Raw genomic sequence first — 12,331 nt, forward strand, 5'->3', positions numbered from 1 at the left:
GAAGCTCACTAGATATGGCTACATAAACATTTTATGCACAGCAGTAAAGACAGAAGGGAAAAAAGTTAAATGCAAATTACAAAATGAAAAAAATATTTGAAACATATAAAATCCAGAGCTAATTTTTAAAAAGTTTTAACGTTTATTTATTTTTGAGAGAGAGAGAGAGAGAGAGAGAGACAGAGAACAAGTGGGGAAGGAGGAGAGAGAAAAGGAGACACAGAATCGGAAGCAGGCTCCAGGCTCTGAGCTGTCAGCACAGAGCCCGACGCGGGGCTCGAACCCACGGACCGCGAGATCATGACCTGAGCCGAAGTCGGACGCTTAACCGACTGAGCCACCCAGGCGCCCCCAAAAAATAATTTTTTAATGAAAGCTACATTGAGTGTGTATTATATACAGACAATCTTCTAAGCCTTTGCATGGACCATCTCCTTTAACCCTTAGGCTAGGCTTAATGGGGTTAGAAATTTGGCAAGTTATCGCCTACTAGGGAGAGAGCCAGGAGTGGAACCCAAGCTTTTGGATCCCAAAGTCTGTCTCCTAAGCCTGTTGCAGTGTGGTTAAATCAATGAGTACACTAATACAGGAGACTGCTATGCAGATACAAAGTACCATGTTTATAATCAGAGTTCTTAATCTGGAGTCCATACATAAATCTAAGAACCTCTTGAAATGATGAACTTTTCTGTATATGTACTTTTTTTTTCCCTGAAAAATGAGTCCATGAATTTTCCCAGGTTTCTAAAAGAGTCCAAGATCTATTTAGAGAAATAATAAGAATAAGGGAGAAGTTCCTGTGATAAAATCTTAAGTGATAAAACAAGCTATAAACACACACATAGATTTATATTCTAGTAAATATATTGAATATATATAAATTTAGAGGGAATTTCTCCAGTGTATAGTATATCTGAGTGATAGGATTAAAAGTGATTTTTAGGGGTGCCTGGGTGGCTCAGTCAGTTAAGCATCAGACTTTGGCTCAGATCATGATCTCACAGGCTGTGAGTTCAAGCCCCATGTTAGGCTCTGTGTTGAGAGCTCAGAACCTGGAGCCTGCTTTGGATTCTCCCTCTCTCTCTGCCCCTCCCCTGCATGCACTCTGTCTGTCTGTCTCTCTATTTCAAAAATAAATAAAGATTTTTAAAATTTTTAAAAAAACAAAAGTGATTTTTAGGGATGCCTGGGTGGTTCAGTCAGTTAAGCATCCTACTCTTGATCTCGGCTCAGGTCATGGTCTCAAGGCTCATGGGATGGAGCCCTACATGGGGCTCTGCAGTGACAGCACAGAGCCTGCGTGGGATTCTCTCTATCCCTCTCTCTCTGCCCTTTACCCTCTCCCCCACATGCTCTCTCTCAAAGTAAATAAACATTTAAAAGTGATTTTTAGTTTTTTCTCTATATTTTATGGTGTTTCTGAATTTCTGCCATAATAGTATTTGATAATGAGAAAAGTAGCAATGTTATTTTTAAAATAAAAAACCCAGAGGAAAAATAAATTCCACAAGTGTCGAGGGCTAAGTCACTTTAATCAATCCACAGGGAAAATAAAGGTTGATAGAGAAAAATAGGCAAAAGACAGACAATATACAATAAAAAAGTGTATGCTCTTTATTAAATGGAAAAAGTTGTACTTCTCTAGTCATTAACTAAACACAAAATATGAAACTTAAAACCAAACCGACAAAAATTCTCAAGGTCAACAACATCTAATGCTGGAAATGCAATGGAAAAAGCACTCAAACACCTTTGACGGTGGTGAGGTATTTGATACAGCTTCTGGGCAAAGCAATTTGATAATACAACCCTGCTTCTGGAAATTTTTTAAAATTAGAATTATTTCAGGTGATGTGCCAGAAACCCTAACTCACATTGGTTTAAGGCCAGAAAGGGCATTTATTGACTCATGAAAATGAAAAATCTCCAGCTGTGGCTGGCTCCCAAGTTAAAATGAGGACTCCGTCCCTCTCCATTTCTCAGCTCTCCTTTCCTCTACTGGTATCTTCATTTTCATGTATACTTTCTCTATAGGGAGGTTCAACAACTCCCCATACAGTTTTTGGCAAATAGAGCGTTCCTATGAAATCTTTCGTAAGCTGGAATGGTATAAAGGGAAGAAGCCATTACCATTCATCTATGCAGGAAAGTTTCTGAGCATTCCTAGACCCCCCAAATCGACTCTCTTATGTTTTTCTGATAACTTAAAACACATCTTGCTGACGGATGAATGTAATGTAATAAATGGAGATAAAACAGAGATGCTCACAGACACAGTTCAAAGCTGTGAAGGCTTGCTGCTGAGATGCTAAGTGTAGTTCTTGGGGGAAAGATCTTGGTGAGGCTGCTCTCACTGCTGGGAGAGAGTGACAGCTCTCTCCGTCACAGCTCATTGCAAAACAAACTCTGAATGCTATTTTCCTCTTTCTCATTTTATCGTTTTAGCATAAAAGGGAAAATTCTCTTCAGATTTCTTTTCAAACAGGTGCTAACGTAGGTCTTTCATAAAAGTGAAGTGGCCATGTGCGAACTTCTGAAAAGCCAGGGATACCTGTATATCTTACCAATTTAAACCCCCCATGGAAAGAGAAAGCCTGCTTCCCAATAATTCCCAGAACAGTCTTGGGACAAATTTGGTCCGTGACTTTCCCCCAGCCCATCCTGCTTGTTCTGATAACGCATCAGATCTCAGTCATCTTGTAAGAGTATCATCTTGTGCTGTTCGATCATGTGATTCAATTGTACACTTCCTAGTCACTACCAAAAAGCCATCAGGAGAGATTTGATTTAATCCAGATTCTCCTTCTCATGTCATCTCAGAGTCTGCTCCAGAGAAGCCCTCGGCGTTCCACATATCCCTTCATGCTTTGCTTTACACAGAAAGATTGTTCTTTTTTTTTCTGCTGATCGTCTGTTCTTCAACCAGTTTACATCCTTGTTTTTATCTCTCCTTTAACTTTCCCGTCACTGGCAACTAACCTGAAAAGTGAGAGGTCTGTTGCTTTCTTGAAGTGCTAACATTTCAACATGTTTTCGATGCATGGAAGACTGTAGTGAGGACATCACGTAGCCATCATTGAATGGCATAAAGCTTGTATCAGGAGACATTTGTCATCTGATAAACTGAGAAGGAGAAAACAGTATCTACAAAGCTCTAGCAGGATATTAAACTGAGAATTTATTTGATCCAAACATGAAAAAAAAATCTCCAGTGATGTTTTTCAAGATTCCCAACTGAAAAATTACCTCTTGTTAAGTTACCAGACAATACACTAAATAGGAAAAATGAGATTTTTTTTTTCAAAAAGAAGTTTTATTAAAATTAGACTCCACTAATTGGTTTGGATTTGGGTTTTTTTTTAAATAATTTTCATCATGCCATACAAAGTAGATAAATCATTAACATTTTTTAATTTAAGAAATGTTATTTCGAAGCACTCATTTTTATTTTATTTTTTTAAATGTTAACTTATTTTTGATAGAGGGAGAGAGAGAGACAGAGACAGAGTGCAAGCAGGGGAGGGGCAGAGAGAGAGGGAGACACAGAATCCAAAGCTGGCTCCAGGCTCTGAGCCATCAGCACAGAGCCTGATGCGGGGCTCGAACCCACAAACTGTGAAATCAAGACCTAAGCCAAAGTTGGATGCTCAACTGACTGAGCCACCCAGATGCCCCTAAACACTCTTTAAAGGTGAGTTTCTCTTGGAATAATTTAAAACCTGTTGTCCATTACAGAAGAAGCTTGCTCACCCATTTAACCTTAGTCAGTAATGGTATGTGTTGGAGAATAGTAATGAGTTCTGGGTTCATGTGATCCTAAGACAAGACTGTGGTTTGTTAATAATTTTATATTTCATATTTTTTCTTACTTTCAATATTGAATTAGTCTTGCCATTCAATAGATATGAGCATGATTTCCCATGGCTGCTGCTTATCAGTATCTGTCATTGCTATCCATTGCCCTACTTCGTCTAGAATATTGATTGGGAGGTAGTAGATAAAGTCACTGCTTTTCCCCCATCATTTCTGTAAAATTGTGCTGAAAGGACTTTATGGGGGCTGGAAAAATGGGAATTGAAAGTTGGTACTAAAGATTTTCATCATACTTGCTTAGACTCTCTCTCTCTCTCTCTCTCTCTCTCTCAAGTAGGCTGATGCCTGGCACAGAGCCCAAGGCGGGGCTTGAACTCACCACCCTGAGATCAAGACCTGAACTGAGATCAAGAGTCAGTCACTTAACCAACTGAGCCATTCAGGTGCCCCAGACTCTCTCTTAACTAATTAAATATTAGTTTTAACTAATCTTAACTAATCTAGTTTTAACTAATTTAACTAATTTCCCTAGATTTTAACTGATTTAACTAAATTTTAACTAATCTAGTTTTAACTAGTCTTAACTAATCAATAACTGACTTTCCTCCAAAATCTGGTATTTTAGAATACATATGATACATATAGGTATGTATACAAAGTGCGCATATATATATATAGTTTCTTCTATTTCTCTAGACCTTTCAGAGTTGGCTGTGATTAACAGACATAGATCCCTAAAATTTCAGAGTTCTTTTCATAATATTGTGTTATAACAACTCGATTCAAACACTGTATTAATCTCCCAGTGTTTTGCTAGACAGGAGAATGATAGAGGTTGACATAAGGTACGTTTCATATTCTCAAGGACCTTGCAGCTCCTTGAGAACAAAAGCATACAGCTAAGGGTACAAGTGCAAGGCACATTGTGATGAACTTTATATATTCAGGTTCACATGAGATGAGAAAGATCAATTCTGGCTGTGGAGTCTAAGTCTAACTAACCAATGAGTACTGGACTTTCAACATGTAGAGCAAGGCCAAGGACATTCTAGGGAAGGAGACCAGCTTGCACAAAGTCTTAGGAGCACATTACTTCCCCTGAGATCACGGGGAATGGAGCAGGCATACACAGTGGCAAGGTCAAGAAACAAGATGGGGCAAGGTGGGTAGTGAAGGCAAATCTTTTAGGGTCATTGTTGCCATGTAAAGAGCTTGAACTTTATTCTGGGACCGCAGGAAGTGAGCTAAGTTTTCTGTACAGGGAAGTGACATATCCAGATTCAAGACGCAGAAAGACAATTCTCCAAGCTCTGGGTAGATGGATAGAAACAGCACAAAGAACAGGGAGAGAGTCAAGCAGGAGGTTGACTATGGCAGTAGAAAATAATGGCAGCTCATAGCACAGAGTGAGCATGGAAATTGAGAGGAAAAGGTACATTTGCGGTGAAGGAGAGAAATGATTCAAAGCAAAATTAAGCTCTAATTTGAAAGATGAGGTGGATGGTAATGATATGAACTGAGATATAGAACACAGGCAAAATAGCAAGTTTGAGACTCAAGTAGCAAAGTGTTAGATGTGTTGAGTATAGGATGTTTGGAATGTCCAGTTGGAATCTAATATGCAACTGAACGTCAATTTGAAGCCTATGGCAGAGACCTGGGGAGCAGACATAAACAGCTCAGGTCATGATCTCGTGGTTCATGGGAATGAGCCCCATGCTGAGCTCCACACTGACAGCACTGAGCCTGCTTTGGAATCTCTCTCTTCCTCTTTCTCTCTGCCCCTACCCTACTCTCTTTATGAATAAGTACACTTTAAAAAGTGTTGCTGTTCTAGATTTACTCATGGGCTCTTTTTTTTCTTCTCCCTCTGCACTTTCTTAGGTGATTTCATTAACTCATTTGGCTTTCGCTATGAACTGTAGAGACTTACTCCCAGATCTCCATTTCTAGCCCCAAATCTCATCTGAGCCCTCAATCTACTACCCATAACTGCAAATATTCCTAAAGCAGAATTCCTTCTATCCAGCCCAAACCTGTATCTCCTCTTCTTCACTTTTGTTAATGGCACGGCTGTCAGCAGTCGCTTGCCTTTCTATACATGTTCCTCTGGGAATACATCCATCCTTTTCCTTCTTTGGGAAATACCAATCCATCCCTTAATGTTTACTTCAAATCTCACTTTCCCTGTAAGCCCCTTTAACTCATCTTTCGTTTCCCTCTTAGAGTCAGGCGCTATCTTCTTTGGTTTCCCGGATCACCGTTTTGGACCTCACCCGCACCTGTCAATATTTTTTGGAAGTCTACCTTCTCCAGGAGACTACAGGTATGTTTGTAGCAGGAGCTGTGCTAGGGCTGTTGTGTGTCCTAAGCATTGCCTTTGCATACTTCCTATCCTTAAATAGGCCTGCTTTGTGTATAGTTGAATGAATGGCAGATGGATTGATGAACGGGTGTGGTCTTATCCAACCAACACAGAGGGAATCGAGAGTGTGGCTTTGGTGTCGAATTGTCACCTGGTGACAACATTCACTTCTGTTAACTCGGCTCTGATTTGTAGTCTGGAACGAAAGTGGAATTATTGCCCTTATCATACCAGCTGGTTTTCTGCAGGCTGTGTTGCGGCAGCCGGTGTTGCCAATCATTGTCACAAAGCAGTCTCAACAGTCCTGCTCCAAGTGACCTGATGTGCAACTGTCTGGGCTGTGGGTTGGAATGTTAAATGACATCGTGTTTCTGCAGCTAGCTGAGCCGCTTGAGTCACAGCCACAGTAAAAACATTTTAACGAAATTAAAATCTCTGAGGAGGAGGGAAAGCAGAGGATAAACAAGGTTGGACAACACACTGAGACGAGAGCAAAGGCAAGAAACAGAGGCATTGGAATTGCCTAAATCGTACATTCAGCTATAGTAGGAAAGTAGAGATTAAGACAGAGAGGTCTACACATGTGATTTAAAATAGTCTAAAATTTGCTCCTCGTTGAATTTGAAAAAAATAAAATAAAATGAAACTTTTCTAGAAAATACAGACAGCAAATTGAAAGGGGCCACGGGGCAAATAAATAAAAGCTATCTCCCATGAGAGCAAATTGAAATAGATCAATTACCGCTTGTCACTTCCTATTTCCAAATGAATGAATTACTTTCTAAAAAGCCTGTGCACTGCTGGGTTTGGCACAAAGAAGGAAATTCCTGTTGTGCATCTCACGCAAATGGAAAATGATTGGGGTGATAAAGTACCTCTGCTTCTTTAGGGAATTGACGTAAATAATTCTTGCTAATATAGGAAAACTAGAACTTCAAAAATCTTTATGGTAAGTTACAGCCCTGAGGAGCACATTGTATTTTACTGTGACTTAAAGGAGTATTGCCAGTGTCACCTTGAGCAAGGGAAAGAAAAAGGGATCTAAAAACCCTAAAATATAAGATAGCTTTCTTACACTGGTTGGCTCCACTTAGAGAGGAAGAGTGAGTTGTCTCACTGCCTTCCAGACCCTGCAGGTACAGAGTTGAATTAGAGGAGATCTCTGCATCTCACAGACAAATGTAGGACCAGACAGAGCCCGACATCAGGGTATCAAAGAGCCCAAAGGCAGGAACCGAGGACCCCAGGAGGGATTGGAGGCAGGCACTGAAGGTCGGGAATTTGCTTTTCTCTCTGTTTCTTTTCCTACTTCCACGGACAGCAGAGGAACAGGACCTGTGTAGACACAGAATCATGGGGGGTCTGCTATGTTTAGCATGTGGGGACTGGAGTCCTAGAGGGGTTGAGGGAGGAATGACAAGAGATGAGAGAGACAGTCAGGGGTTAGCAGATTGAGCTTAATTCTGTAGGCTGTAGAGGGATGAGTTGATAAGCAAAGAGGATGATACTTTTAAGGAAAATCTCCGGCAGCAACATGGAGGCCAGCCGAAATCCATGACTCTCAGTCATTTTCCACTCTGACATCTGTGTTCATGTCTTCCTAGCCCCCCCATGTGTAACTACTACAGGGGTTTCCATCCTGAAGAAAGAAGAATGAAATGTAAGTTAAGGTCGTGACTTGAATCCACTCCAACTTTTTTTTTTTAACGTTTATTTTATTTTTGAGAGAACGAGCATGAGCGGGGGAGGGTCAGAGAGAGGGAGACACAGAATCTGAAGCAGGCTCCAGGCTCTGAGCTGTCAACACAGAGCCCAACATGGAACTCGAACCCATGAACCGTGAGATTATGACTGAGCAGAAGTCAGATGCTTCTACCGACTGAGCCACCCAGGCTCCCCCACTCCAAGTTATTTTAAAGTGAATTGATCACAGGGGCGCCTGGGTGGCTCAGTCGGTTAAGCGGCCGACTTCGGCTCAGGTCATGATCTCGCGGTCCGTGAGTTCAAGCCCCGCGTCGGGCTCTGTGCTGACCACTCAGAGCCTGGAGCCTGTTTCAGATTCTGACCCTCCCCCGTTCTCTCTCTGACCCTCTCTCTCTGACCCTCCCCCGTTCATGCTTTGTCTCTCTCTGTCTCAAAAATAAATAAACGTTAAAAAAAAATTAAAAAAAAAGTGACTTGATCACAAACTTTGGTACCTCAGTTATTACTAAATTATGTGCAGTGCACCTCATAATTGATCATGAAAGAGTCATGATGCCATGGCTGAGAACCACTAGAGCAAAGATGGTCATCTGTGCTCCAAAGACAGCTGGGGGTTCACAGGAGGAATCTTGGGGACTAGGGGGAAGCTAAGAGGACAGAGCTCTGACACCCACCCCCCCTAAAAAAAACCACACACTTCAACTGGAGAAGCTGTACTTTTATCTTATCATTGTAGGCCTTTTGCCAAAATTTTATTTCAATAAGGTATTCCACTACTTGAAAAAAAAATATCTTGCAGCGGATAGAAGATAGGAAAGATTGGAGGCAGATACATCAAATAGGAGATCGTTGTAATAGTCTGGGTGAGAAATAATAAAATTAGTTCAGCTAAATCTAGTTGAATGGATAAATTAAAGCTCATAACTCAACGTGAATCACAATACTCAAGATATAAAGTATTTCTGGGGCACCTGGGTGGTTCAGTCAGTTAAGCGTCTGACTCTTGATCTCAGCTCAGGTCTTGATCTCAGAGTTATGAGTTCAAGCCCCTCATTGGGCTCAAGATTAGAAGGCATTTCAATAATATATACAATAGGAAACCATATTGCTAATTTATTTTGACATGTGATGGGGTACAAATAAATAAATAAAATATTTTATAATAGCACTTCTCAGACTTTGATGGATACAGACAGCACTTGGCAATCTTGTTAAGATGTAGATACTGATTCACAGGATCTGGGGGCCTGAGGTTCTTTCTAACAACTTCCCAGGAGATGTGTACTCCAAGGACCACACTTTGAGTAGCAAGGTATCAGAGAATCCTACCAAGAATTGTAAGATTTCAAAAATATTCCTAGCCCAATGAAACGGTCTCTGAGTTCAGAGACCCTTAGATGTAAGTTCAGGGTTTACCACTTACACATCACAGCTGACCTCTCAGTCTGTCTCCACATCTAATGACAGTACCTGACTAACCGATGAGGATTAAGAACTAATACAACATAGGAGCGCCTGGGTGGCTCTGTGGTTAAGCATCTAACTCTTGATTTTGGCTCAGGTCATGATCTCATGGTTGTTGAGATCGAGCCCTGAGTCAGGCTCCGAGCTGAGCATAGAGCCTCCCTGAGATTCTCTCTCTCCTTCTCTCTCTCTGCTCCTCCCCCGCTCACACACACACTCCTGCATGCAAGCTCTCTCTGTCTCAAAAAAAGAAGGGAAATAATACAACATAAATTATTAGTACCATGCCTAATTAGCTCCTAGCAAAAACTTAGTCAATATTAGATTATTATTTTCTAAAAGCCGATTTTGTAAGAGTGATCCACAAACTGCCTTTAGCAGAACCACTGTGGCACCAGCTGACAATTCAGACACCAGGACCCTGTGTCAAACCTGCCGACCCAGAAATTCTGAGGAGGATGGGCATTTTTCACCAACCCCTTTGTCCACTACCAGCTGGGGGACCACCGCTGGAAGCTACATGCATGTGTGGGTAGCATGGCCAAACCACTTCCAGAGAGCATCTGTTTAGCACGCAGAGCCAAACCTTGGCTCACACCTCGACCTGGCTTCCTGTAGCAGGTGGAAGGTGAAAGAAAGGCAGTGTGGTCACTGGGCTACGGCGATTATAACCTCTTTAGAATCGAAGCAGATACCTACGTCCTGCTTCACTGTACTCTTTATCCGCAAGAAGCTCGGGTCCCAGGACAAAAAAAAATGCCAGCTTGAGCCTTCTTCCTTCCCCAACAGTCACGCAGGTTTCTTGCCAAGGTAAGGGGAGCTGCGTCTTTTCAGACCAATTCTGGGCAAAGCTGACCCTGGCCTGAATATCAAAGTTGGTCCAAGTTTTTTCTGAGGGCTTTCTACTTGGATTTTTCCCCCCAGCACACCATCTTAGCCTACTTTTTAGGACTCTCTTCTCTGCTAACCCCCGGTACCCTGTGCCACCTAGCTCTCCCAAACCTCTACTGAGGTGTCTTCTCCCTCATCTATAATCCCATACTTCCTTCCTACCTAGCGAACTACTTTGGCAGAGGTGGGCATCCTTTAGAAGAAAACGGTCGGCTGAACCAAAGCCCCATCTGGAAGAATTTGACCTAACTCCATGACAAGGGGGACCAAAACTAGCACTACCTACAGACAAAGCCAGGACTTTAGTTAGGAAGCAAGGTTAAATGTGCTCTAACACATGATTACATGATCTTTGGGGTCCCCAGAATTACAGAGTATAACTTAAATTTAGCCCTAGAAAAAGACAGATATGACTAGTTGTCTGCCATAGACAAAGCTCAAAAATGGTCCACAGGAGGGGTGCCTGGATGGCTCAACTGGTTAAGCGTCTGATTTTGGCTCAGGTCATGAGACTTTGGCTCATGTCATGATCTTGTGGTTCCTGGGTTCGAACCCCGTGTCAGCCTCCATGCTGATAGTTCAGAGCCTGGAGCCTGCTTCGAATTCTGTGTCTCCCTCTCTCTCTGCCCCTCCCCTGCTTGTGCTCTGTCTCTCAAAGGTAAATAAACATAAAAAAAAAAAAAATGGTCGACAGGAATATCTATTTTTGATCAAATAGATTTGATTTGATTTAAATGAACCCAGGAGGGCCCATTTGATTTAAATGAACCCATGAGGGCCAATTATTCATTTCTTTTTTTTAAATAAATGTTTATTTATCTTCGAGAGAGAGAAAGCACGAGTGGGGTAGGGGCAGAGAGAGGGGGACAGAGGATCTGAAGTAGGGTCTGCACTGACCACGGGGAACCCGAGGCGGGGCTCAAACTCACAACCCCATAAGATCATGACCTGAGCCAAAGCCGAACGCTTAACCACCTGAGCCACGTAGCTGCCTCCCAATTTATTCATTTCTAAAATCTCTTGCACCTGTACATATTAGGCAGTCAATCAACAAATTACTTATTGGATATCTATCATGCGGCAGGCTTAATTTAGGTTCTGGGGATACTACTGCATAGATTGCATTTATACGTTTAGCTTTTAAACACATAAATAAGTTAATTTTAAGTGATTATACAATCATATGCTGTAATACAGGCCATGAAGAAGAGAAAATAGAATAATGTGGCACGCGGGTGGGGTGATTAGGGGAGTCTTCTCCCTGAACGTAGCATTCGCGTTGAGGTCTACATAAGGGAAATATGGTAGCACGCAAGCGTCCAGGGGAGCAGCATTCCAAGAAGAAGGACAGTAATGCCAAGATCTTGGGCTAGGAAAAACTTGGCATGTTTTCAGGGACAGAATGAAGGCACCAACACATGTTTACATTAAATATGTGGACATCAAATATCTCCTAACAGATATGATTGGGAGCCTCAAGCAGAATCTGAACTATGGCATGAACACATTAACAATTACTTTTCTTTTAATCCAATAAGCATTAAGCACCCCCACGCCCAGCTGGCAGGTCTTCTGCTACATGCAGAAGATAAGAGACGCATCCAGAAGTGTCTGCCCTGAGTAGCTCAGAGCTGGTGACGGCAACCGATACGTAAGACACAGTTAAAGCCACCTTCCAAGTCAGTTACAGCAGTGGAGGAGGAGTGTCGTGAGGGGGGCTGTGGAGGCTTAGAGGAAGAAGATCTCACTCCTCCAGAAGTATGGAGAGCTTTCACATGAGGGGTGACCTTGGAGTTGAGCCCTTAAAGATGAATAGGATTTAATAAGATGAATCGTTCCCAGCAGTCTCGTGGGCTAGATATTCTGAAAAATCCTCCAGTTACCAAATGTGGAAACCACTGAATTAAATACAGTAAATATCCTTTGAAAACCAGGAATATATAATAGTGAACTAAACTAGTGCCAAAACCCCATGTGGTCTCGAGGGCATTTGCCAGGACTAGGAACCCAGAGTTCTCAGGGTGGAGGGGGATGGCATGGGGGGGGGGCAGGAGACAAGAGACAGAGCCTCAGGCACCAAGAGCTGGGACGTTG

The sequence above is a fragment of the Acinonyx jubatus genome, chromosome B1 (genome assembly GCF_027475565.1).
Source record: "Acinonyx jubatus isolate Ajub_Pintada_27869175 chromosome B1, VMU_Ajub_asm_v1.0, whole genome shotgun sequence".
In the NCBI taxonomy this organism is placed as follows: Eukaryota; Metazoa; Chordata; class Mammalia; order Carnivora; family Felidae; genus Acinonyx; species Acinonyx jubatus.